At 43.5% G+C, this 27780-nt stretch overlaps 1 long non-coding RNA gene across 2 annotated transcripts in view; it reads left to right on the top strand.

Moving 5' to 3' along the window:
• LOC112838055 (uncharacterized) overlaps positions 1-17207 on the top strand; it is a 34197-nt gene extending 16990 nt beyond the window's left edge. The window contains exons 3-4 of one of the 2 annotated variants that reach the window (XR_003211870.2): positions 6389-6745; positions 16925-17207. This is a non-coding gene — a long non-coding RNA (uncharacterized lncRNA). The remainder of the gene's footprint in view (positions 1-6388; positions 6746-16924) is intronic. The other variant, XR_012374010.1, reaches the window with a different exon arrangement.
• Positions 17208-27780: the final 10573 nt, after the last annotated feature.

Below are 27780 nucleotides of genomic sequence, written 5' to 3'. Positions count from 1 at the left end.
CATGACCCCCAGGAAGGTCTAGATTTTACCCTAAAGTTCTGTGTGGAGAGTGGTTCCTGGGGACCAACCCTTAGCCCATTGTATGTCTGGGTCTTTGTCATTAGGCTTTCTCTCTTGGACACCACATTCTCCAATAAGCCACTGGTGATTTAAGACTTTAAATTGAAAACAAGATGACACCATTTTGTCATAGTGCAGAAGTTAGAATTTAGGAGTAAATGCTATGTTTTTTAAATAGAATAGTGTGACTGCTTTTTAGTCATTTGAGTTGAGACATTTGGAGGGTTATTTGTGCCCAGGCAGCTCAATCCCGTAATTGCCAAGCAGCCTTGTGTCCATCCAGTTCATGCCTTGAAAGGGGCAGCCCACCGGCCCCCTCTGTGGGGCAGCCTGACCCAACACAACTGTTCTTCAGCCACTGTGGATGCTGTTTCCCTTGCTGGAAGTCACTGCTGCTCCCTGACCTGTGAAGCTTGTCCTCGTGAGACGTTGTGATCACATGCATGGCTTCTGCAAATGTTCCAAGGCTCTCGGACCACCTCCAACCCAGTTTTCACCCCTCTGCCTAACTCAGCCCTGAAGAGCATGCTGGGCCCCACCCATGGTAGTGAGTCCACGCGCTCTCTCCTGTGCTAAGACCTTCTGTCCCCTTCCTCTCCGTGTGCCTAAGGGTGTAGGAGGTGGCCGGAGACTCCTCTCCCTACTCTTTTTTTTTCATGATAACTATTATTTCTAATAGCTTTATTGATAAACAAAAAATTGCACAGATTCAATGTAGGCGATGTGATGAGTTTGGACATGTGCATACAAAAGTGTAAAACTCACTTTATTTTATTTATTTATTTATTTATTTATTTATTTATTTATTTTTAAAGGTTTTATTTATTTATATGACAGAGAGAGAAAGAGAGCACAAGCACAAGCAGGGGGAGCGGCAGAGGGAGAGGGAGAAGCAGGTTCCCCCCTGAGCAGGGAGCCCGTTTCAGGGCTCGATCCCAGGACCCTGAGATCATGACTTGAGCCAAAGGTAGACGCTTAACCAACTGAGCCACCCAGGCACCCCTAAAACTCACTTTATAAGGGTAAATATAAAGGCAGATGCAGAATATTGTACTAGTGTAATAGTTGTATGTTAATCACTCTTAATTTTAGTGTGAAAGTTAAAAGGCAAAAGAATTAAGAATGTCTCTAACTTCAAAATTTGCTAATGGATAGACAATATGAAAAGGTGTAAATTATGACATCAGTTACCCCCTCCGTTTGCTATTCAGGTCTGCTGAGCCAGTGTTCATGGAGTGAGGACATACTCTCACTGGGGGAAAAGAGTCTTCTTTCAGCCTCATCTGCAAAAGTGGGCTGTTTTCATCTTTTACGAAACAGATTGCAAATAAAAGTTGCAAGGAAGGAGATTCAGAAGGGAGGGGGACAAAAAAACCCAAACAAACAAAAGAAAACAAGACAAGCTAATACAAGACAAATCCACCATCATTTCTTGAACATAGCATGTTTCTATTTCTGGTCCTATGGCTCAAATATTAATTTAAGGGATTTTCAAAAGATTAAAAATAAACCTCTATGTTGTAAGATTAAAGAGAATTTCCCATATAAAGTAAAGTAAAAAAGCTCAGATTAAAGAAAACGACACTGCCAACTAGTTTTCTCCCACTGGCTACAACTTCGACCCCAGGGGCTAAGATGGAACAACTTCAGAAAACTCTCGTCTTTTCAAGTTCTGTTTCTGCAGTGAGGCTGAGGGCAGTGGGGAAGCCAGAGGCCACCTGTTTGGCTGGTGGAGGACACGTCAGCCTCTTGCACTTGGTGTAATCATTTTGATTTTCACATGCAACCCAGAGAACTGAGAACAGCCCCATGCCTTACACAAACAATTCCCATTTGCAACACACCAACTGTGGTTTTCATCTCTTCTGCTCTTGCTTTTTCTTCTAATCTTCGAAGGTAGACTGGCCTGTTCGGAAACCTGACATCTGTGCTTTGAAGTCCAGGCGAGCGAAGGAGTCTCGAAGCCATGACAAGATGGCCTTCAAGGGAATCAGGCTATATTTTGACTAACATGAAGATTTTGAGATTTTGAAGCCTTGTTTATCTGCTAGGGCTCCAATTTGAAAAATGTTACAGTCAGTAGACATCTTCTGATCTCAAGAAACACATATTGTAAGTTCTGGGTCACTCACCTTCCCACGGCGTCCTTAGTTTTCCCAGAACCTTTGTTGCTCTTAGCGAGCCTTAACAAAACCACTTCCTCTGGATGCCTGCCCCCTGTCTCCTGCTCCTTCCAGTCTTCCCAGCTGATCTTTTCTGCTGCTTTCATATTAGTCACTGTCCACACCACTTGCCTCTCCCTCTACCTGCTCCCTCAATAACTTGACTTTGCGTCATGTCCTCATAAGGGGGAAGAGCAGAGGTGGAGAAATACTCATCTCACTCATGATTCTTTGGGGATTTCCAGTAGCTCTGAGTGCCTCATTCGAGGAGTTTTTTGCTTTTCCCTCTCTCAGCAAAGTGCTTTAAATAGCAGACTTTTCACAGAATTCCAGTTGCCAGCATGGGAGCCATTTCTGTGTGGCCAGGGGAAGACCCCTCTCCACATAGCAATGACCTTCTCTTTGATGCTAATATGTGCCTCTGACTTTCTGCAATCTTGAACTTTCACCGTTGTTTATTTGGCTGGCCATCCTACAGCTTTGTCATCTGAATATGGACTGTACAAAAGTTCTGCTCCTACCTCTGTCCCACAGAGGAGCAGTGGTATTGGTGTTGAGGAAAAGAGCCAAAGGTCCGGGGTCAACAGGCCTGCAGGGAATCATGGATGACTAGCTGTGTGACCTTGAGCAAGTTAGTCAATGCTTCTGTGTCTCAGCTTCTACCTCTGCAAAATGGGGATAGTAATAAAACCTACCCCTAGATCATTAAAAAGATTATAGGAGATAGTGCATATGAAGAGCTTAAAATAGTTTGTGACACATTGTAAATGGTCAAAAAAGGTTAGCTGGCAGTCAGAATGGAAGTAGAGGGAGGTTGAATTCCATTTATGAAAATCCATCAAGTCTGCAAACTCCCAGGGCATCTGAGAGAGGTATAGAGTTATCACTGCCAAATCTCATTCTTGCCCTACCAAGTACATGTCAGGCCCATAGCTCTGTCCTTCTTTCCTCCACCTGGGGGGCATTCTAGTTGAAGACAAGAATAGCCTCAACCCATAACGGTAACTTTATCTCTGAAGATATAACCTCAAACCTTTTGAGAGAATAATTGGTGTGCAATCTTAATTCAGGATAGCTTGAAGTTTATTCTCGTATTCTGCATGGGTTGTCACCATCACTGTCATCACCATCATCATCAACAGTGACAAACCATCACCACCACCACTCACTTGGTGTGGAAGAGCCTAGTTCAGACTCAGGACAGGATAATTTTTAATAAAGATAAGCCAAGAAAACACAGAATCCTTGCCCTAGGATGTAGATATCCTCTTGTCTGATCCCACATCCCAATATTAGGGAAAACAGTTACCTTGGGAACTGAACCACAAGTAAGATGAAGCTCTCTTCTCCAAACTCACGCCACTGCCCTACAGACCTTCCCCATCTCTGGCTGGACTTCTCAGTACCTCCTCACCAGTTCCCCTGCCTCTGGTCTTGCCCTGACCAAGTTACCCCCATCACCACAGCTAGAGGAATCTTTTTAATATGCAAATTTAATCAGGTTGCTTGGTGACTTGAAACCCTTCCATTTCTCTAATTTCCTAGAGACACGGTCCAAGGCTCTAAATAGAGAGCATAAGACCCTCCTTGCCCTGGCTTCTACATACTTTCATAGGCTCATCTCTTAGACTGCTGTTGAACGCGGTCTCCTGAAGACAAAAGTGATTTTTCATCTTCTCTTGCTCTAAGATGATCTCACTTTAGCCTCCTAAGCTCTTTCCTTTTTTTTGACTGCATAGAGAATTACTATTCATCCCTTAAGAGCCAGCTCAAATGTCACCCCTTCCAAGAGGATTTCCTTGATATCTCTAGGGACAATTAAGGGTTTATTCCACTGTATTCCCACAATGCCTTGCTCCTATCTGTATGAAAACGTTAAGGCACATAAACAAATTATTATAACACCGGGATTCCAGGACAACAGGATCTGTACTTTGTCCACCTCGATATCCTCTGCAGAGGGCTGGGTACGAAGTTGATATTTAATACTTAGCAAATGCGTAAAAACGTGTTATGTTACTTAAGATAAGCCCTAAGGACAAATGCCAAAAGTTTATTTTTGTGATGAGAAAGTTATACTTTTTCCCTCCTGAGAATTCTTTTCCCATCTTCGGTGTGAACAGGGTAGAGGGCTAAGCCGCTAAGCAGAGCTATGAACAACAGAGAGGGGGAGAAATTAGAAGAAATTCCAGTGTCGAAACTGATAATGGGAACTGAAAAGAAAGGAAAACAAGGGTATCCCTTTTTAGATTCATGTATTGGGTTCAGGACCAGAGAGAAAAATTCCCATGGATTTCCAAAGAGCGAGTGGAATTCCCAGTCTGGCCGTGTGGCAGGGCAATGTCCGTCTGTCCCCGCTTCCGCGGGAAGAGAGAACACGTGAGGTCTCCCTGTACAAAGTTCAGAAGGAACTCGGGCATCCACACTCCAGCTGTCTCTCCATTCTGTTTATTTTCCTTTTCATGCTCCCTCCCAGCACTTAGGAACCTTCCCTGTTAGCCTGTTTAGCCGAAGATTGCTGGAAAACACAACCTTGGCAACACAAAGGGCCTTTGGGGCCCAGTCAGCCTCCCATTACTCCCAATCCTAGAGCTAGAATTTAATTGTCTTCCACGGATGACTCATTTTGCCTGAGAACTAAGTGTCCAGTGTCTTGGCTGAGCTCAGTAGCCATACGGAAACATGCTGGCTTTTCTAGCGGAAGGACTGGGTGGCCATCCATGTGTATGAATTAGCACCCATGTGGGGGATTAGCACGTTGGTCTGCCTAAACTGGGGGGTGAGGTTAGGTGGTGACACTTTAGTGCTGTCTTCTTGTCCCCCCCACTTTTTAAAAAAAATATTTATTTATTTGTCAAAGAGAGAGAGAACACAAGCAGGGGGAGCGGCAGGCAGAGGGAGAGGGAGAAGCCGGCTCCCCGCTGGGGAAGGAGCCCCACGCAGGACTTGATCCCAGGACCCCGGGATTGTAACCCGAGCTGAGGGCAGACGCCTAACAGACTGAGCCACCCAGCTGTCTCTCTTCTGCTCTTCATGTGTGAATAGAGTCTGGAAAAGTATTCTTGGTGCAGGCTCTGTCGTAAAGAAGAGAAGTTTGCGGTGGAGGCAAGAGCGCACGGAACTGGCTGCCCAGGCATTGAAAAAGGTCTTTCCAAGAAACTGTGCCACTAGGTTTAGCTCTGGAAGTAGAAGCTACCTCACTCACGGTAGCTTCTGCTTGGGAAGGGGTAAAGGTGTACAGTGTTTCCTCTCCTCTGTTCCAGAATAACCACACGAATTTCTCTCCTTTTAGGGCCATAGATCCAAAGAGACTGAAATTCCTGAAATTGGAATATAGGCAAACTTGTTGTTGCCTGCTTCCCTCATTTCACTGTGCCTTAAGACTCCATCCCCTAGAGTGTTAATCTTGGTGCCATTTGTCCCTATTTGCCTTTTCCTAGGGGCGGCTCAGGTTCCTACCCACAAAGGGAAGATAAGAATTAAATAGTAAAATATTTAAATGTGTAGTCTATCCACGGAGTTGACAGACTCAAAAATTTCTAGTTAATAGACGAGATTGGGTGCGTTCAGGGTAGTATGGCCATAGACTAAAAAAATTTGTTAGTCGAACATTTTCACCAGACTGTATTCTATGTTCATGGTCTAACTAGTGACATATAGACAAAGATCATATTTTCCTCCAGGATGTAACTCTCCCCCTCTCCCATGCATCCCACATGTATGTGCATTCAGCTTTTTAAAAATTTTTTTATAATTTTTATTTATTTATTTGAGAGAGAGAGAAGGCACTCACAAGCAGGGGGAGTGGCAGAGGGAGAGGGAGAAGCAGACTGAGGGACTCGATCCCAGGACCTTGAGACCAGAACCTGAGCGGAAGGCAGACGCTTCACCTACTAAGCCACCCAGGGGCTCCTCGCATTCAACTTCTTTATGGTGGAAAAGTAGGCAATGTCTCATTCATTTGTTTATTCATTTATTCATATAAAATGTTTGAGCACCTTTAATAGCCAGTTCCTCTACTAGGACCTGGAATTATAGCAGGAGATAAGTCAGAGGGTCTTTACCTTCATGAGGCTCCTAACGAATGTCCTATTGGAAAATAGATTGAAATCTCTATTATCTCTACAGCACATCTCAGCTGGCTTTTGTTTTGCCTCTATCCTCAGTCGTGGCAGTCCTGTGGGTCTGAGCAGCTGCGGCGGGGATGACCACACCTCTACCCTGGCTCAAGTCTTCCAGGCACCTGGAGAAGCCATGGGGTTTCCGGGGGGCTTCCATTTCCACAACCGTATTATGAACGAGCCGGTGCCCACCCACGCCACGAGGGCTTTACTGTTGACTTCCAGTGTCACAGCTGTTCTAGGAAGCACCTGCGGGGCTTTTGCCCATTAATGTTTCATGCCCTCTGTCTGTCCGTCCACTGTCCAAGGGGGACCACCTGCTCGGAGGTGGTGTGCTCGGCCTGCGGGTGGAACCCGGGCTTCCCTCTGGCGTCTTGTTTACAGAGCTTCGTCTGCTCTCAGGTAAGAGGAGAGCACCAGGTGCTGGCTGCTCTTAGTCCACTCTGCAGCGAGCTCTGGGAATTTTCCTCTGTGAGAAAAGGGGCTGGTTGGCAGCCTTCGCCTGTGATCCCTCTGCTGTCCCTTCCAGGGTCAGCTGATGCAATTAGGGCCTTTTGATTTCCTTTTCCTTTATCTTCTCTGACACGGAACCACTAGGGAAAAGAGGCAAGAAACTTTCAGGTTATCCCAGGCGACTGAGAAATACTGACAGAAACAAAAATATTAGACTTGTTGAATCCTGGGACCCGAATTGCAGCGATATGCTAATGCTCATGAATACATCATGCATATGTAGATTTGTGTGTACGCTTGCGGATGTGCATTTTTCTCCCCAAAAGTTTGTACCAGATAGGAAAGAATAATAGTGCCTTTGCATTAACTTTGTTTTACTGGATAAAAAACAAAAACACCATGCCTTTTGGGGGAGGATTTTGTGGGGAATCTAGTATTCTTTTTTATATTCTTTTTTATACTCTCATATTCTCATTTTTCTCTAACCCTTTCTCTTGGGAAATGTAGTGGGTTTAGGGTAGCACTGCACATGTTGGTTGAGTACTGTACTCCAACTTTCTAGTCTATTTCGTTGCCTTCTAGTATATTCCACCACAGAAAGTGTGTGTTTCTTTTTCACAACACAGTCTAGTCTTACATAGGGAGAGCATTATTTCTATCATTAAGACGTTAACTCCGTCTCTCCTTGCTATATAATAAAGTTAACATTACTTCTCTAAAGAGATTGGATTCTTATGCCTATTTACCTTACAAAAGCCTTCAAGGAGCTGAGAACAGCTCTGTGAGCCATCTGAAACTAGCTGGGCCAACCTTAAATGGATTATTTCTGACTCAATTTTCTCCTCTGATGGAAGGAGCATCGACGCTCTGTAAACACTACCAAGAATCCTTAAATTGTGGACACATGTACATGTATAAATGGTGTATTTATTTGTTTGTTTATTTGTTTTAAACATCACAAATAAGATTTTTTATTTGTCACCATTAAATGTCTGAATTTTAAACAGATTCTTGGACTGGTGGCTCATATCCATCAGCTTGTTCAACTTATTTTTAAATATTTTATTTATTTATTTGTCAGAGAGAGAGAAAAAGAGAGCACAAGCAGGGGGAGCAGCAGAGGGAGGGGGAGAAGCAGCCTCTCTGCTGAGCAGGGAGCCCGATGCGGGACTCGATCCCAGGACTCTGGGATCATGACCTGAGCCAAAGGCAGACGCATAACTGACTGAACCTCCCAGGTGCCCCTGTATAAATGGTTTAAACAAATTCATCAATTTGTCTCATTTGTTTAAGCTGGTAAAATACATACTTAGGTAAGAACATATACACTTTGATTCCCCATGCAATTGGTTTGGAATCCAGTCATTTAAGGGAAAACATGGATGTGGTTGCTTGCTATGGGAGAGGCGGGACGAGTCACTACGAACTCGGCTCTTCCCTCTTTGGCGGTGGTCGCAGCTGGTATTAGACGGTCTAAAGTGATTCAAGTGCTCAATTACTGTGACATTCCATTTCTAAACTGTTCGAAAAGCAAAGCCTGAAAAATTGCCCTTAAGAATTATCAAGGGATCCTTTTCACCAGTCTTTTGGGATCTAGTAGAAAAAGCCCTGAGAAAACTGGTCTCACAGAGGCCACTGTGCCCGATTATTAGCTTCACCTGGAGGAAGAGAGCATCCGTCTTGAATAATCAGGTAAGGTGCCATGTGGGATCATTTAGCTGAGTGGTATGCAGTCACTCTCTGTTCCGTGACACTTTAATTTCTGGAGCTGCAGTTGTCTTACAAGTAACTATGGCAACGGACACCGTGCCGACAAGCTCTGTGCCTACCATTATTAGAGATGCTACCGTCTTGTCAACTACAATTAACTGGGATTCCCACCCACCCCCCACCCCCCGGGCCCCCCGGATTTGTAAGGCAATTGCACTCAGCATTTCCAGAGTGCAAATCGAGACATTTTGGATTTGGGCAAAAAAACAGACTTCATTTTAGAATCATGGCATTTACTCAGGCAGCTGGGGAGAGAAAATGCAAACGAGGAAGCATCAGCCTGGTGGGCCTTCTTTTCAGAGAGGGACCTGTCAGTGCTTCCGTGTGTGAAATTCGAGCCTATGGCCCTATGCATATCCATGTGTAGAGAACCAGGAGTTTTTTTCCCTGCAATATTTAGAGAGAAAGCATCCCAGAGAAAATGTTAAATAGTGATATAGTATTTTGGACAGCCCTCAAGATGGCTTTTTCTCAACCTTTCTAATGAGTTGTTTGCAGTTTTATTTCTCCAGGGTTGGTGGTGAAAAGTAGTCTGATTATTTTGACTTTGAAACTCTACTTAATGGTATTCTGATGCGTCAGAATCGGGTAGACAAGGGACTAGGGCTTCGAAAGAGCTGGGCATTGTGGGTATATTTAGTACCATGGTGGGGTTAGGAGGAGAGCTTGCCTTGGTGCCATGTTATGAAGCCCTGAAAGGCACCTGGAAAGAAATTTCAGCAGATTCTGGGTTAGTAAGCATTTATTGGGTGCCCAGATATGGCTTGAAAAGTACTAGCTTTCACATTGATTTCCTCACTGAAGAATTTAGTATCTTTATTAAGGTAAAGAACACTTATGGGGTGCGTGGGGGGCTCAGTCATTAAGCATCTGCCTTTGGCTCAGGTCGTGATCCCAGGGTCCTGGGATCAAGTCCTGCATTAGGCTCCCTGCTCAGCAGAGAGCCTGCTTCTCCCTCTCCCTCTGCTGTACTCCTTGCTTGTGCTCTCTCTCTCTAATAAATAGAATCTTAAAAAAAACCTGCTTACAATTACACTTGCATATGTGTATATGTAAAACATGCGATTATATTTTGTGACCCAAGGAGATAATTAATAAAGGATAAAAAAGAAATGACATCACCACATTGAAGCTGAATATAATTTGATGCAGGAAAAAAAAAAAAACAAAAACCAAACCAAACAATGGAAGCAGAGCCCAGCAGATGGTCGGATCATCTGAGCTGGTCTACCCTGGCGGCTGTCACATCTAGGATTTTTATTTTTCTCTACTAATGTGATGGGCTATTTTACCACCTATTCAAGGTGGAAGTTTTTCCAATGATGTTTGTTGCCTGGTGATTGGACTTTATTCAGCCGAACTGTTACTCCAGGAAATTCATACTAGGCCAGTGGCTAATTAAAATCTCAAAGCCTCAGGCTGTGCTTATCACGTACAATCTGATTTCCCCAGAGCTTAGACCTGGGGGTTAGACAAAGTCAGGCATCGAGCCTCATCATACCCAGATCCAAAGACACCCAGAAAGGTCATTATTCTCCTACTATAGAAATTTCCAGAAACTTACTTCTAGACCAGAAGCTAAAGAAAGTCAGGTTCAGAGCCAGAAAACTTGGATTTGGAAACCTGGCCCTAACCCTTTTTCTAGGTATGGCTAGGGACAGATTATCTCATCAATTTCTCATTTTCTAACTTCATTTTGAAAGATGTTATAATAAGGTTGATGGAAGTGTAAAATGAGATACAGTAGGTGTGAGATTTCTATACATTCTAAATGCTTTAATAAAACTCACAAACTCACTATTGGAAAGCATTAGAAAATATAATCTTGGGGCCCCTGGGTGGCTCAGTTGGTTAAGCCTCTGACTCTTGGTTTTGGCTCAGGTCATGATCTCATGGGGCGTGAGATCAAGCCCCATGTCTGGCTCTGCGCTCAGCGGGAAGTCTGTGTGAAGATTTCCTCCCTCTGCCCTTCCCCCCACTCACGCTTTCTCTCTCTCTAAAATAAAACAATAAATCTTAAAAGAAAAAAAAAGAAAATATGATCTTGAGGTTGGAAGAAGAAAAAGGAGCCAAATGATTGGTATTAGGATAAATACCTTTGTAATGTGTTCTTGGGCCAGCTACATACAATGAAGACAAAGCATAGCAGCCTTATTCCACATTCTGCCAGTTGGGGTTTGGGGGAGGAATTTGAGAAGAAGGATGGAAGGATGTGTATATAGTCAGGAGTGTTTTAATACATTTTGATGTTTTTGGCATAACAGCATCTTGGGTGGAGTGACGTAGCTCTCCAGGTTGGGTAAAGGGAATGATAATGACACTACCATTTTTTGAGCATCTACCATGGGATAGGCACAGTGAAAAATGCTTTACAAACATTCCCTTGTTTGTAACAACAATAAATCGACATAGATGAACTCTTACTACCCTAGTCCACATATGAGGAGACTGGCGTATAGAGAACTTCACTCACTTGCCCAGGATTCACCTGATCCTCCCATAAACATACTTTGAATTGAACAGAGTAAAATTATTACTTGATTTATATAAGATAAATGATGTATTTATTTATTCATTTACTACTAATAATTCCTGCAAGTTTCTGTGCTAGTACCTGGGGATATAAAAGTGAGCATCTTGGCCACTGGCAGCTTCTAGTCTCCTGGAGAAGACTGATAAATATGAAATAAATACTTAAATATTAATTGGTTAATTTTTTTGATTAAATGCAAGTGTTGGGGTGCCTGGGTGGCTCAGTCGGTTGGGCGTCTGCCTTTGGCTTTGGTCATGATCCCAGGGTCCTGGGATCGAGCTCCGCATCTGGCTCCCTCCTTAGCGGGGAGTCTGTTCTCCCTCTGCCCTGCCCCTCTCTTGCTTCCTGTCTCTCTCAAATAAATATATAAAATATTAAAAAAAATAAATGCAAGTGTAGTAAGTGCTGCACAAGAGCATGTGTAGAGAGGGTGGTAACGTCGCCAAAGGGATGATGATCACTTCTTCCCTTGGGGAAGTGACACGGCAGAGGATTCTTGGATTGGAGTGGCCAGATGAGCACACACACATAAAATGTCCTCCTTTCTCCCCATGGCCACATTTTATAACCAGTTCTTCAAATCTCAGCCCAAATGCTACTTCTCAGTGCTCTCCCAGAAGGACACAACCTCCTCCTGTGAAGTCCAATAATTATCTCATCCATAGCAAACATTTATTGTGTACCTCCCATGTACCGAATGTCCTAAATGCTTTCAATGGGTAATGCATCTGACTCTCACAACAACCTCTAGATTGTTACTATTATTGTGACCATTTTGCAGATGAGAAAATTGAGAGAATTAAAGTAACTTGCCTGTAGTCACACCAAACAAGATTTAAATCTGGACAGCTGTGCGCAACCCAAGAGAAAATGGTCATAACCACTTGTCTATGCAGGTTCTAGCTCTGCTGCTTGTGGGACTGGCTTTCTAATGAGCGTTAAACTAATTTTTGGAGGTGTTATCTTCCTCATTGGACTTTAAGCTCTTTTTGATGTATAATTTACATACCTCAAAGTAAACGGATTTTAAGCCATTAGACATACCCTCCTCCTCCATTTCACCACAAGGAACTACCCTTCTGATTTATATTGTCATAATTCATTTGTTTTCTCACCTAGAACATTGTATAAGTGGAATCATACAATATGCATTCTTTTTTGTCTGGTTCCCTTTGCTCAACACAAGGTTTTTAAGATTCATCTACTCTGTTCCTTTTTATTGCTAGTAGTATGCTATCTGCGAGGTCTTTAAAGACAGGGCCTGCCCATCTTTATACCCAGCATTGTACTTAGAACCAGGGTGATATTAGAAATATTTATCAACAGGGATGGTGCGGGCACCTAACAGAGCAGACGTGGCCTGAGGGCTGGAGCAAGGTCCTGTGCCAAAGATGAACCTTTGGTCAGTGGACTGTGGAAAGGTGGGGTCTAGGAAGAGGGGTCATAGCAAAGGGGATGGTTGGCTAGCACGGTAATAAGGTACTTGGAGGCTCAGGACAGTGACTATTTTACCAGCCAGTATGGGAATTTTCACTATTATAACAAAACGGAGACAAGTATACCAGTGTGTGTTGTTGTATGTCAGCTCTGCTTAGGAAAGTGTCCTATACAAAAAAGACATTTGACGGTATTTGTTTATTGACTGGATGAATAACTACAAATCAAGTGTAAATTCAGGATCCCTGCTTGTATCAGAGTTAGAATTGATCTGTCCTGCAAGTATGTCTAAGCTCTTTGGTTTTATCAGTAGTTGAGTAGTGTAGGTTATTAAAACAATTTCAGAGCTTGTATCTAGGTTGGAGCATTTGGCCCAAGGTTGAGACTTGCAGTAACAAAGATTGAAAAATGACCAATAAATGCTGCACTATCTTAACTGAGTTCCCAAATATGAACAATTTTTTTTTAAGATTTTATTTATTTATTTGACAAAGAGAGACGCAGTGAGAGAGGGAACACAAGCAGGGGGAGTGGGAGAGGGAGAAGCAGGCTTCCCGCTGAGCAGGGAGCCCGATGTGGGACTCGATCCCTGGACCCTGGGATCATGACCTGAGCCTAAGGCAGACGCTTAATGACTGAGCCACCGAGGCACCCCCCAAATATGAACAATTATACCTGAAACATGATGGAGAGGAGCCGGACATCAGAAGAAGAATGGGTACGCCATGGAGTAAATATGTGGCACATAGTGAAGGCTTGAAAATACTTGTTGAATGAATGACTGTGTGAATGACTAGTTGTATTGTAAATGTTCAGAAGAGAATGAGGTCGATAGGGGTTGTAAATTCAGAAAAGACTTCTTGGAGAAAGTGGGTTGAAGGTGGACTGTGTGGATGGGTGGGTGAGAATAGTGGATAGTATACATATGGGTCCTGTAGAGGACACCTGCTACTTTAGCCTGCCCATCTAGGGCAGGGCAGAAGAAGCCTGCCCTTCTTCTTACTTTCAGAGGACTCAACTATACTTTCTCTGTTGCTTTCAGGCTTGGAGGGACTGCCCATCAAGGAACCTTGTCTTCCCTAGACAAGAAGTGTATGGGTGATTCAAGTTACACTGATAAAAAGCTCTCTCCCTAGAATGTGGATATCCCATGGAGTAATGCAGAGGATTCTAGGGTGACCTGATGAACCCTGATGTTAGCTCCCTAAACAGATTGTCCCTTGGTTCCTGCTGTCTAGTTCTTCAGAGCTTCCCTGATTTCTGAAATTTGATCGCTCTGCTTTTCCTTCACTTCTGTGAATTATTCCATAGATTTTCAATATTTTTCTTTTTTTAACTTAATGTAGCCAGAGTCAGTTTCTGTTGCTTGCAACTAAGAAACCCTGATTGATTTAGACATTTTCCAGCTTCCCAGCCCCCACCAGTATTTTAGGATATCCTGGCTGGTCGGTAGCTGAGTACAGAATACTTTTGAGTGTTTACTTTAGAGAATGGAATCCCCTACACTTTCTTACTAGCAGATCATGTGGTCTGGCTATTTGAGTCATACACTGAAATGTCTGGAAATCGAATGTTTCACTTTATGAGTCAGTTTCACGTTTTGTTACACATGACTGTCTACGAGGTTCCATTCAGAAAGCTGCTGTGAAGATTTGAAAATGATATCAATGATCCAGTAGACTCTTGAGATCGAAGACACATATTGACTAAAAAAAATGAAGATTCTTACTTTTACAGCGATAGCCAGTGGCTGTCATGTATGTTTGTGTGCGTGTGCATTTGTGGGTTTTAATCTCCTCTCATCTACTAATTTCTTTCCCCCAAAAATGAAATATTTCACTTTCTCTTTCAAGCTCTCTTTACGAAGCTGAACTGTTGCTGTGCTGTTGCACTCCATCTCCCCTTCTCAGCCTCCACTAACTTTTCTGTTAGCTTCATGTCTTGCTACTTACTTGGAACACTCCAATGTTTGCCTCTGACGAGTGCTAATTGAACTATACTCTTCATTTTTTCTCATGAATCCTGGGGAGAGTAGCGTTGTTCTCCCCAAGGGAAAATGAAAACATGACAGAAGACTGAAGTAGCTATTATGTAAACAAGAGAGGAATGAGAGGACAGATTTCAGTGGCCTTTGTGCAAAAGGAAAGTGGAAGGAGAGCAAGTCAAGTCCAAGCCTGGCCGCGAGGACTAGTCTTTAGCAACAATGGCACCGCATGAGATAAAGGAAGGGCCTGTCTCAAGAGGAAGCGCCCCACGTGGAATGGACTGAGCATGAAGTTGCTGTTATCATCCTCTGTGGACTCAGGATGAATGAGAAGGAAGCCCTAAGGGACTTAGAGATGCTATGAATTCAAGAGAATCTGTCTGAAAATCAGTATGATTCTCAGCAGGGGCGCCTGGGTGGCTCAGTTGGTTGGGCGTCTGCCTTCGGCTCAGGTCATGATCCCAGAGTCCTGGGATTGAGTCCCGCATGGAGCTCCCTGCTCAGCGGGGAGTCTGCTTCTCTCTCTCCCGCCCTCCCCACCCCCGCTTGTGCTCTCCCCCCACCCATTCTCTGTCAAATAAATAAATAAATAAAATCTTTAAAAAAATATGATCCTCAGCAATTTTATCCTCTCTCATTGGTTGACAATGAGAGTAAGTGCATATAGCAGATAGAAAATAAGCATAAGCTTGGAGGGTAAAATCTGTCCTTCTGACTTCAAGGTAGGCATCATATCATTTGGTGCTGTGAGAATGAGCTGACATGTCTCATTCATGGCTACTCTTCCCATCATTGCTCTTATTCAAGCTCTCATTATTCCTGGCCTGATTTTCTAATGGTCTCTCTTCTCCTGGTTTCTCTGCTCCCAGAACAAGCAAGACCTGATCATGTCAATCACCTGCTTAAAGACCTTTGATGATGCTCCTTAGTTCATTGGATCAAGCTGGACTCTTTCTTAGGACAGACAAGACCCCACCTATGTGGGCCTCCATATGATTCCCAACTTTGTCTATTGCTACCGGCTTTCCTTCTTCTCTCCCACACTGGTCTACCGGCCATTCCACAGACTCGCCAAGTATTTCAAGGCCTCTGTGACATTGCCCATACTTCTTTCATTTTGGTTTTCTCCTCAAACTTCTTTTAAAGTAATCCCTTAAAGACCAACATTAAATTTCAAAATCTCTGCCCAGCAGAATCTATTGCTTTTTCCTCTGTGCGCAATTTTCTTTCAGTAGAACATACATCATATCAGTGCAGTCCAATAGAAATATAACCTGAGCCAGATATATAATTAAAATTTCCCAGTAGCCATATTAAAAAAGGTGAAAAAAATGCAAAGTTAATTTTAATAACATATTTTCCTTAACATAATATATCTAAAAATATCGTTTCAACATGCAACAATGCAAAACTTATAAAGAAGATATAACAAGTTCTTTGAGATCTGGTGTGTATCAAACACTTATAGCACACCTCAGTTTAAGTACATTGTGAGTGCTCACAGCGACATTTGGCTGGGGCTACCATAATGAACAGTCAGCGTTATGTTATAGGTCATTGTATACTGTTTCTCCTCTGGTTCAGTGATGTGTTTCTTGAGGGGTGTGCCTTATTCATTTTTTGATGTCTGATATATTGTCCCATGCAGGGAACATAGCAGTTGAGTAAATGTGTGCTGAGAGGAAAAATAATTTTTTAAAAGTCTTAGAAATCTACGAATGTTAGGCCAACAAATGAATCATTATATTTCCATTTTTGTCAAATTCCCTTGGTGGTCTCCAGGCGTGCTATAAAATGATGTTCAATAATTCCCTGAAATCAATTGCCAGACAGGCAGTAGGGTGGTATATAATAGGAATGACCTGAAAGGAAGATTAGTTGCACTGTTCAAATTCCATTTGACTGTTGTCAAATTAGCATAATTGTCTGACTACATTATGACTACAATGATTAGATTGTAATTGTATACCTTTTGGGTATTTTTCTCATGACGTTGACCTAGATGAATCAACCATGCACATGTGATCTCATCAGTCATGGAAGGCATCCTTGATTGTGTTCAGAGGAGATGAAAGTGGAAGAAAAAAAAGGGTTAGTTAAATCCAGTGTTAATTGATTACTACCTTTTCTGAACTTCTATAGATTTATAACCCATACCTAGTAACATGTGTACATGGTGCTCCTATGGGTACAAGTCACAAGGAAAAGGTGTGGGATCTCCCATAGCAGTGGCCACATGCCATTGGAAGAGTCTGTTCTTTAATCCTACACTGTTATGAACTTCTCAGTACCACAGGGAAAGAGTCTGTGGTGGGGACTCTTGGGATTTCAGGCTAAAATTACAGAATACAAAATACGGTAACATGCATCTAATGAATTATGAACAATGTCTCTTTCTTGCCAGAATGAAGTCCTTGAGAATCATTCAATGACTTAAAATACAAATAATGATCGTGTCTAAGAAGATTATCCAAAACAGATGGTTTTGAATGCCTTGGCTAAAGTAAAATCCCATAGAAGATGACATTCAGATGGGACTCTTGTCATGTCTGTCACCATGTTGACCATTCCAGGTGTTTTTGACTTTTCCAGTGTGTTTACATGCTTTAAACCATCATACCATCCATTTGTTAATTCCACAGATATGTATCAAACTATTATTGTCATCACTTGCACTATGATTCACATTGGTCATGGAAACTATTAAAACTATTCTGGCTAATATTTTAGAAAGTATCTGTTATTTTTCAACATATAGACATGAACACAAATGATTTCTCTTGTGCTATAAAAGAATCAATAGCTGTAATCAAAGGAAAATCAGTTAAAAAGCGACAACAACATTAAGACTTTGGCTCCCTTCTCTCTTCTCTCTGTGGAAGAAACTCCTGAATGCTGAGAACAGGGACAGACTGAGTCTTGATGGACATTACCTAGTCATGTGGGACAGTTTTATCTCCAGCTATGCAAAAGTATAATTACCTTGGCATATCTCAAACTACCCAACAGAGCAACCCTTACATGTGCTGGGGAAGGGAATAGCCAAACATGGAATAATAATGTTTTATTTTTCAGGCCATTTAAACTCTAACCATTAAGGGAGCACCTGGGTGGCTCAGTCAGTTAAGCATCTGCCATCATGATTCCAGGGTCCTGGGATCGATCCCTGCGTAGCCTCCCTGCTCAGCAGGGAGTCTGCTTCTCCCTCCCCTTTGCCCCCCCTCATACTCTCTCTCTCAAATAAATAAATAAAATCTTAAAAAAATAAAATCTAACCATTAAGGCAATAATGCATTTCAACATTAAAACATTTTTTTTTTAAGATTTTATTTATTTATTTGACAGAGACAGCGGGAGAGGGAACACAAGCAGGGGGAGTAGCAGGCTTCCTGCCAAGCAGGGAGCTCGATGCGGGGCTCGATTTGGGGCTCGATCCCAGGACCCTGGGATCATGACTTGAGCCGAAGGCAGACGCTTAACAACTGAGCCACCCAGGGGCCCCATCAACATTAAAACATTTTTAAGTTCAGGTTCAGCCAAAGTACTTGAAGCATGTTATGTTTTAGAATGTCTTTTTTTTTTTTTTTCCTCTAGACTTAGACATTGATTGTCTGAGTGACATTTAGGTCTTGTCCAAAGATAAATAAGAATCTAAAGGTGATGGGTCATGAAGTGAGTTAAGGGAGCAGCCCACGTGCTCTACCTGACAGGAAAGCCCTCTTGCTTTGTTGTAGAAATGCTGCACATTCCACAGTGTGCGGCTGTGTTGTGTTTGTCCTTCTTCCAAATACCCCATCCATGTTGTATGGGGTGGGGGTGGAGAACATGGCTCTGGTGTCAGACAGACCTGTAATGGATATGTGGCTTCACTACCTCCTGACCCTGGGATTTGGGGCACAATATTACTACTCGTTAAACAACAATGCTTTTTCTTTATAATGTTCTCTATTCTTTTTAAATTGTGTGTACACATACCACCTCAAATTCAAAGTGAACATTCAAACTTTGAAACATTTTTAGAAAATTTGCTCAATGGCAAATTTAATTTTTTTTTTCCAAGACTGTAACAAGGGGAAAAACTTCTACTCCCTTATTGCATGCTGTCAACTTTGAGCTATTTATTAGGCCAACTGACAGCATCACTGGTGTGGCTAATTTGGAATAGACTAAAACCAAAACAGCTTTTGTTTGGGATTCCCTTTGACTTGGGTAATTTCCATTGGGTAAAGTCACATAGTCTTGCGGTTAAGCTCAAGTATGGAACACAATAATAGTTTGCTCCCAATTTTAGAAATGCAAATAACAAAACTTGCTAAGCAATAAAATAGGGGGTAGGGTTTTTCACTGACGAGAGAAAGATTTAATTGTGATTTATTCTTGGCTCCCTTTAAATCAAACATCCTCAGTCAAACCAGTTCTGGCCCCTAGGGGGCATTCTGATAATTGAAGCAGGGTAACTGGCATTCAGGAGGGGGAAGCTGGTGGTGCCTGACTGTGTCAAAGCCTGGGTTCCACACACATGAATTGTCTCTCAGCCTTCACAATCGTCAAATGCCCAATGGGACATCCATGTAGGTGTAAAACTGTTTTTAATGAACTGAGCCTAGAATCTATCTCTATTTTACATATAAACTTAATGCTGGTTTTATTGGCGGGGCCACAGTTTCAACAATATATAATACGTTTCGTGGGAACACAATTACTTTGAAAATTGATGGAGGATTACTACTTTGCTTTGTTTAGAACCTTTCCAAGAGCTGGTTACTATTATGGACCGAATTGTGTCCTGTCCCCACCCCCACTCATATGTTGAAGCCCCAGCCCCCAGTACCTCGGAATGTGACTACGTAGACACAGGGCCTGTAAAGAGGTAATTAAGTTAAAATGGGGTTATTAGAGTGGGCCCAATATGGTGTCCTTATGTGAAGAAGAGATTAGGACTCAGACACACCGGGGAAAGGCACCGGGGGGAGATGGCCATCTCTCTGCAAGCTAGCTCCCTCTGAAGAGACCAAAATTGTCCACACTTCGATCTTGGTCTTCCGCTTTCTCCAGAGCTGTGAAAAAACAAGATTCTGTTGTTTAAGCCCCCTAGTCTGTGGTGTTTTATTATGGCAGTGTGAGGAGACTAATAGGGGTCGCTTTATGTTTGGAAAAATCACAATAATGACATTAAAGCTGCTCACTGCCCCTGAGTCCCCAGCACGGCACATCCATGCTAGTGTGCAATTGTAGTGGTCGCCTTCCTGGAGATCCTACACGTAGGGCAACCGTCTGACTACATTATATAAGATATTGTGGTGCCTGAGGAATTGCTTAATGACATTCCTATTACTATATTACAAATTACCTTTCTGTATTTTACCTTTGATGGTAGTTAGATTAATACATTGATATTTTGGGAAATAGGCGGGTTATTATTTTATTATTATATATTGCATATATATTTTATTGTATATTATCATAATTATTTAGGCAAATAGGCAAATTGTATAGGCAAATTATATTACCTATGAATTTTAATTGAAAACATAAAGAAGACATTTAAAAATATTTATTATAGGGGGCCAGGGGGCTGGCAAAATGGGTAAAGGGAGTCAAAAAGTATAAACCTCCAATTATAAAATAAATAAGTCATGGAGATGCAGTGTACAGCATGGTGACGATAGTTAATAATGCCATAGGGACTCCTGGGTGGCTCAGTCAGTGAAGTGTCTGCCTTTAGCTCAGGTCATGATCTCAGGGTCCTGGGATCGAGTCCTGCATTGGGTTCCCTGCTTAGCTGGGAACCTGCTTCTCCCTCTGCCTGCTGCTCCCCCTGCTTGTGCTCTCTCTCTCACTCTCAGACAAATAAATAAAATCTTTTAAAAAATGCTGTATTATATATTTTAATATATATTGTTGATAAGAGATTAGATCTTAAACATTCTCATCACAAGAAAAATTCTGTAACTATGTGTGGTAATGGATGCTAACCAGGCATTGTGGTGATCACTTCTCAATATATACAAATATCACAATTCTGAGGCCACTATGGGTGTGCTCACACACACATACACACTTGCACACACATGCATGCACACACACTGGAATCGAACAATTAAATGGATAACAGATGCTGGGAGCCAGGCTTCTCACTGCTGGTAAAGGAGGTAGTCCAACAGATTAGCAAGAGGAGAGCCTAGAACTATTCATGTGGTAATGAGTTAGAGCTGGAGACATCAGTATAAATCCATGGTTAGCTTGATATAGATATTTACATGTAGAAATATTTATAGATACGTGCATTCACATAGCTTAATACACACATATGGATTTCCTCAAAATATATGTATACACAAGTATCAAGTCATTATGTTGTACATCTGAAACTGATGTAATGTTATATATCAATTATCTCTCAGTAAAAAATATATTTATTGCAAAAGCCAGCGTTGGGTTTGCTGAGGTTGATACATGAGCATTAGGAGGGGTAAGTTTCAGGTACATTTTAAAATTTTGTCTGTCTGAAGCCGTGGCTCTTAAACTTGGTTTCATGTTGCTGAGGGATGGGTGCCTGGGCTCCACTTGGAGAGAGTCTACTTTGGTTGGAGTGTGGCATGGGCATCGAATGCTCCCCAGGGGATTCTTATGTGTAAGTAGGGTCGAAAACCACCATGGTGAGTTTAATACATGCAATTCTTTGACACTCCTTCCATCAAACGGTAGATCTAATTCCCCCTGAATTTGGGCCAGTGTAGTGACTGGCTTCTGGCCATGGAATATAGTAAAAGTATCACTGCGTAACTTTCAAGGCTAGATCAGACGGGCGACACAGTGTCCACCGGCTCTCTGTCTCTCTTCCTCTCTCCTGTGCCTTTCCAGCCCCGAGCAGCCACGTAAGAATGACCTACACTGAAGCCACCACACTGGAGGGATCATGGGGAGAGACCATCTAGAGGCAGAGAGAGCTATCTGAGGAATACTAGCTGCTAACCCCCAGCTGCTTGGTTCTTCCCAGCCCAGGCACCAGTCATGTGAGTGGACAAGCCTCCAAGATGATCTCTGACTGCTCCCCAGCGAAGACCTTGAGCAGAGCAGGACTGCCCAGTGGAGCCCATGCATCCATGAGAGATAGTTATATATGCTGGTTATTGTAGAGACCACTGTTTGGGATGGTTTGTTACGTAGCAATAGAAAACAGGAGCAAGCTTTACTGGTATTTGCAAAGCCCTTTCCCTGATGGAATTAAAGAGTTGCCTTTGTGCCCTCACCTTGCTCTCCAGATCCCATCAGGATGGGACACATTCCCTCTTCGCTTTGGTAAGACTACAGGAGTCTGCGGGACTCCCTAGGAGTTCTGTTTCTCGGGCCTCATTTGTTTCTAACTTGTTAATGGGGGAGAAGCAATTATCAGCCCAATACAGAAAAATTCTAACCAACCCTAGTGTAAAGGCCACATTGTACATTGGTTAAAAGGACACAGGCGTAGAGACCTGTATTTGTTTTGCTGCCTGATTAGTTCATATCTTAGACTCTGCATTTCCAAGAAGTGTTTTTATTTAAGATTTATTTATTTATTTATTTATTTTTAAAGTTTTTATTTATTTATCTGAGAGAGAGAGAGAGAGCGAGCATGAGTGGGGTGAGGGGCAAGGGAGAAACAGGCTCTTGGCTAAGCAGGGAGCCCGATGTAGGGCTCGATCCTGGGACTCCGGGATCATTACCTGAGCTGGAGGCAGATGTTTAATTGACTGAGCCACCCAGGTGCCCCTAGATTTTATTTATTTATTTATTTGAGAGGCAGGGTTGTGGGGAGAAAGAGAGAGAGAGAGGGAAGAGGAGCTGAGAGAGAATCTCAAGTGGACTCCATGTTGAATACAGAGCCTGATGTGGGGTTCAATCTCATGATCTTGAGATCGTCACTGGAGCTGAAACCAAGAGACAGATCCTCAACCTACTGAACCACCCAGACGCCCTTCCAAAAGTGTTTTTAAAAATAATCCTTCTCACACAAATTTCTGGCACATTTGGATGAATGCCAACTCATTCAATTCTAGGCGGATAAAGCCTGGAATTCCATCTCTCCTGCAGAAATCTTGCTGCAAGGTTCCCAGCTCTGACACAAGCTGAAGGTAACAGTACAGACCCTTGCACAGTCCTAGTTCACAGGGAAGCCCTGAGTGCCTGGATGAATACTGTCAGAAGAAACCAGGCAATGCACCAAACGTCATAAATACTCTCTGTGGCTTTCTCTTGGACAGTCAACCTAGAAGGTAAAATGAACAGATAATGTTAGTAATAATGCATCTTGTTTGTCAAAGCACTTTCCTATGCCCAGTTCTGTGTATTTCCTTTCCAGATGGTGGCCCTGTGCAGTGATCTCTTCCTTGGTAAGAGTTTAGGTAGAACCAAGGTGAGTAGGGGGTCAGGTGGTCCTGGAGTTTGAGAGTTGTGGTTTTCTAAAAATATGTTGAGTAGCTTTTTTTTTTTTTAAGATTTATTTATTTATTTTAGAGAGAGAGAGAGCACATGCGAGAGCAAGCAGCAAGGTGGTGGGGGAGGGATAGGCAGAGGGAGATAATCTCAAGCAGATTCCTTGCTGAGTGTGGAGCCTGATGTGGGGCTTGATCCCATGACCCTGAGATCATGACCTGAGCTGAAACCAAGAGTTGGATGCTTAACCAACTGAGCCCCCCGGGTGCCCCTACATTGAGTCCTTTTGATTGAATCCTTGGAAGTCTAGGATTCAGGTTCACTTACATCATTTCTGGGGTGTTTGGGGCCTCACACTAGCCCTCCCCAAATAGTGTTTTCTCATGAAAGTTAATCTGGGGGCCCTAGGTATCAAAAACAAGAAGGGTCACCCAGACTAAGAGATGGCCTGGCTATGGGGTTGCCAGTCTTCTAGGGAGGCATCTTTAGAAGGTGGTGGAGGGAGGTGGCCATCTTTGTAAGGCACTGAGATGTCTTTCTCTGGTCTGAGTGTGAAGCAGGGCTATCTGGACAATCCATCCTTTATTTACAGGTGAAGGAAACTGATGATTTATGGAGGATGGAAGCTTCAGGGGAGAACAGAAATATTTGCATGGAGCTTTTGGAGAGATTAAAAAAAAAACCCGGGCTCCAGTAACATTTGCTGGAGATGCAGTTACTGAACTGGCATGGCTCTGAGCCATGCCCAGTGACAGGGTAGGGTCCTGGGACAAAATCATGCTGAAGAGAGAAAGAGACTTGACCAAACCAGGTGGTAGGAAGACTGATGCGAGACACCAAGCAGGCTCTGGAATGCACCTGGTGAGTCCCAGGACTTACCCTGGGAGGTGAGAGAGAGGGAGCTGGGTATCGAATTTGCTGCTAATACCTATCTGGGGGGAGACAGGCCCATATTCTCATCCCCAACAGAGAAGCATGACAGGCACACCTCCACATTTGTATAGTGCCTGCAACGTACACAGTGATTTGGAATCCGTGTTTCCTCTAAGTCTCACAAAAATTTATGGATGCCGGCAGAGTGGGTTTTTCGTATGGTTCTCATTTTCCAGATCAGAAAACCGATCAAGGTCACCCAGGGAGAAAGCAGTGTGCTACCACTCACAATGGCTGACACTTACTGAACCCTTACTAGGTGCCAGGCATTGCTGCAAAGGTCTTACTTGTGTTTGTATGATTATTTCCCGTGTTTGATGGAGCAGGGACGGCAGCACCGAGCTTCACGTTGCACAGAAGAGCCCCGATCTGTAGCTCTGGTTGGTGGAATAAGGGATTCTGCTCCTTATTTGGAGAGGGGGTCTCTGCTGACTGCCCTTGGGAGTCCAGCATCACAGGTGCTATTTACATATAAATGTGCCTCAGGACATGATGCCCTGGGTGACTGAGGGAACCTGGGAAGTGAAGGCCATGTTCACTTCCAGCTGACTGCGCCATTTCTCAAATATTTATAACACAGATTAGCATAAGGAAGGAACACATCAGGCTCAAAGCTGGGGAGTCACTTCTGCGACTTCCAGCTTCAAGACGAGCTGCGGGAATAGCCTGGTGATTTCATGGAAGGAGGGGGTCTTGATTGCATCTAGTCCCACGCTGGCCTCGGCATGACGCAGGAGGTTATAATGAGCGTTTTCAGTGTGTCGAGACCAAAGAGAGAGCTTTCCAAGATGCTCCCTGGAATAAATGACAGGATGGAAAGAGGAGACGTTAGTTCTGGGCGTCAGCCCACTGACCCGCCTGTCTGGGTGAAAACGAGGGCTCTGAGCCCCAACTCCAGGGCCCAGATGATGGCAAGTTCATTAATCTCGATGCCGGTCTCAGTTTCCTCATGTGCAAAGTGGGGGTAATGACCTTGTGTCCTGCAGGCCTTGGGGTGGATGAAATGAGCTGAGGCAAAGTTTGAGGGCCTGACGCCTGGCTTATGTGGCACACTCCTGTTTCGTGGCCTTTGAGTATGTCAGGGTATCTCAGCCTTGGCACTGCTGACATGAGGGCCTGGATAATTCTATTGTGGGGGGCACTCCTGTGCGTGGTTGGATGTTTAACAGCAACCCTGGACTCTGCCCACTAGAGGCGAGTCGGGGCCCTGCCCCCCGGCTTGTGACTCCCCAGACGTGGCCAAATGTCTTCCAGGGACAAAATGGTCCCCGACTGGGAATGACAGATTTCTACACACTTACATGAATGTATCCGTTTAGTAGGGCTGTCAAACAAAGGGCCACAAACTGGGCAGCATCATAGATAATCTCTTGTCTCACGGCTCTGGAGGCCAGAGGCGTGTGAGCCGGGCGTCGGCAAGGCTGATTCCTTCAGAGGCTCCGAGGGAGGCTCTGCTCCACGTCTTTTCCCAGCGTGGGGTGCTTCGCTGGTGATCCTTGGTCTTCCTTTTGCCTGTAGACACGTCACTGCAATCTCTGCCTTCCACACGGTGCTGGCCTGTGTGTCTCTATGTCCAAATCTGTGTCTAAATTTCGCCTTTCTGTGAGGACGCCAGTCTTACTGGATTAGGGGCCCACGCTCATGACCTTCTCTTAACTAATCGTATTTGCAAGGGCCCTATTTCCGAATCAGGTTACATTCTGAGGAACTGGGGTCAGGACTGGAACACAGGAATTCCACTGTAGTACATATACATATATGTACATAAACGGAGAGACCACAGACTCAAGGCCACACGGCAGGGCAAGGCAATGACTGTCAGGAGGAAATGCGGCCTTCGGGATGCAGAATTTTTTCAAGAGAAACCTGCCAATCCAGGCTTTTTGGTGAAATTTCTCAAATTAAAAAATGCCCAATAACCATCTAAGATCATTTAAAAAGTGCCAAGTCCCCAGATACATTTCCAAGCAGTGTCTGGCCTGTGGATAGACACTTTGCAAGCCCTATTCATAGAAGTTGTTAAATTTCATAAAAGAAATTGTTAAGTATCAGAAACAGACTAGTTTTTTCCCACTGAGGGAGAATGGTGGGAATTATAAGCAGATCCTCAAGCTTTGGGTGACCAAGTCACGTAATGTTCAAAACCGGACACTTTTGACCATGAAAGGGAATGCTGTTCATAACTGCGTATACATGGAAACCTATTCAGGAGGCTTGTGCGTCCCCACTACCTAAACTGCATCTTAATAGAGATAAACTTGTTTTGATCTGGATGGTCTCAGTGGTTGGGGAGGGGCGAGGGGGAGTGGGCAGTGGGGGAGGGACACCTGGGCAGGGGCAGGGTGGTGTGGTGATGCCTAGCAGGTGCCACCCCAGGCTCTGCCAGTTACTGGCTGGGCTGACTTTGGGCAAGTTACCTTCTAGATTTCCATTTCTCATCTGGTAAAAGAGATACGAGGCTTTGAGGATCTCTCTGCTCCCTTCAGCTTGGGTCCCACAAGTAGCAAATAAAAGACAATTCGGATCCCATGAATGATTTAACTCCTTGAATATCTGCTTTCATTGGACAAGAGTGCGAAGGGAAGTTGTCTATGACAGAGGTGCTACATGAATTGACCTCAGAACCAGAAGATAAGTGTCTCTGGAAATGCTCCCAATTTAGGCAGGAAACTCAAGGACACAGAGATGGTGTGAACATATTTAGAGAAGAAGCTAGCAGCTGCCCATGAGGTGGAAAGGGCACGGGTCTGGGAATTGGGATGCTTTCCGGTCCTCACCCAGTCACTAACTCGCTAAGTGGCTACGGGCATGTTACATGCCTCAGTTTCTTTTGAGTTGGATCTTTGGAACCCAGGTGTTTGGCAGAGGAGCCCCATGGATGCCAGAGAGAAAGGGGGAGCAATGGGGGGGCTTTAATTATAGCAGCTTGGAATGTGCCTCCTTGGTTTATCTGGGTTCTGTGTAAGCTCACTTGAGAAATACGGGCTCTAGTACTAAAAAAAAAAAGTTTGAAAGGCACTGGGCTTTGCTTCAAAGCAGGCTGAGGCTTCAAGTCACTGAGGCTAGTATCTCTGGGACCCCTGGTCCCAATATGTGGCAATTCACCTGGATTCAGGTGAAAATAAGCACATCATAAGCATTTAATTTCTTGGTCCTACTTGCCCACAACTTAGAACCCCAAGTTCAGGTGAGTAGAATGGAGGTTAAATGGTAAATATTGGACCTAGTCAGGGCTAATATTTAATTTAAATAAACACAGCTGAGCAAACAGAAGGCTTTAAGCTAGGGCTATATTTACATAGCCGTTTCCTCAGTGGGTTATGTGCCAAATGAATTCAATGGCTTTTTGCCTTTTTTCCTTCTGATCTCAATTGTGACCTGTTTGACTAAGTTGATGGAACAGATTGAAAAGCGCAGACATAAAAAAAAATGGGGAACCTTTCTGCAAAGGACATTTTTAGCTAAGCCTTTCGTTATTTAGTGCCATAAAACAGAGGGCTTGAGGGACTTCCAGAAATTTAAAACAGAATGACATGTGTATCTTAATATTCTTCACATTCTTTATTCTACTTAAGAAAAGGTAGAAATCATTTTGGGGCTGTTCTTCTGACACAATCTGGCTGCTGTGTCTTGGGTGACTGAGCGGAACTGTCCCAAGTGGCTACGGGGGTCTCTTGGGGCTGAGCGGAGTTGGATTCTTGCGCTTCCTTAGGCGAGGGGGCACTAATGTCACAGCCTTGGGATCTGCAATCTCATCATTTCATTAACAAGCAGAGCATGTAGACAGGGTGTCCAGGTAGCTTACTGGCTTGGGATATATTTTTATGTTTTGAGATGGTTCTCATTTGATCCACATGTTAGTAATCGTATGAGTTGCTTTACGGTGAAACTCCCAAACTTCAGTGGCTTAAC

This window comes from Callorhinus ursinus, unplaced genomic scaffold, assembly GCF_003265705.2.
Source record: "Callorhinus ursinus isolate GAN/ISIS: 27379988/994484 unplaced genomic scaffold, GSC_fseal_2.0 scaffold2, whole genome shotgun sequence".
In the NCBI taxonomy this organism is placed as follows: domain Eukaryota; kingdom Metazoa; phylum Chordata; class Mammalia; order Carnivora; family Otariidae; genus Callorhinus; species Callorhinus ursinus.
The sequence above is the reverse complement of the archived record's forward strand: the minus strand, read 5'-3'. Positions and strand labels throughout refer to the sequence as shown.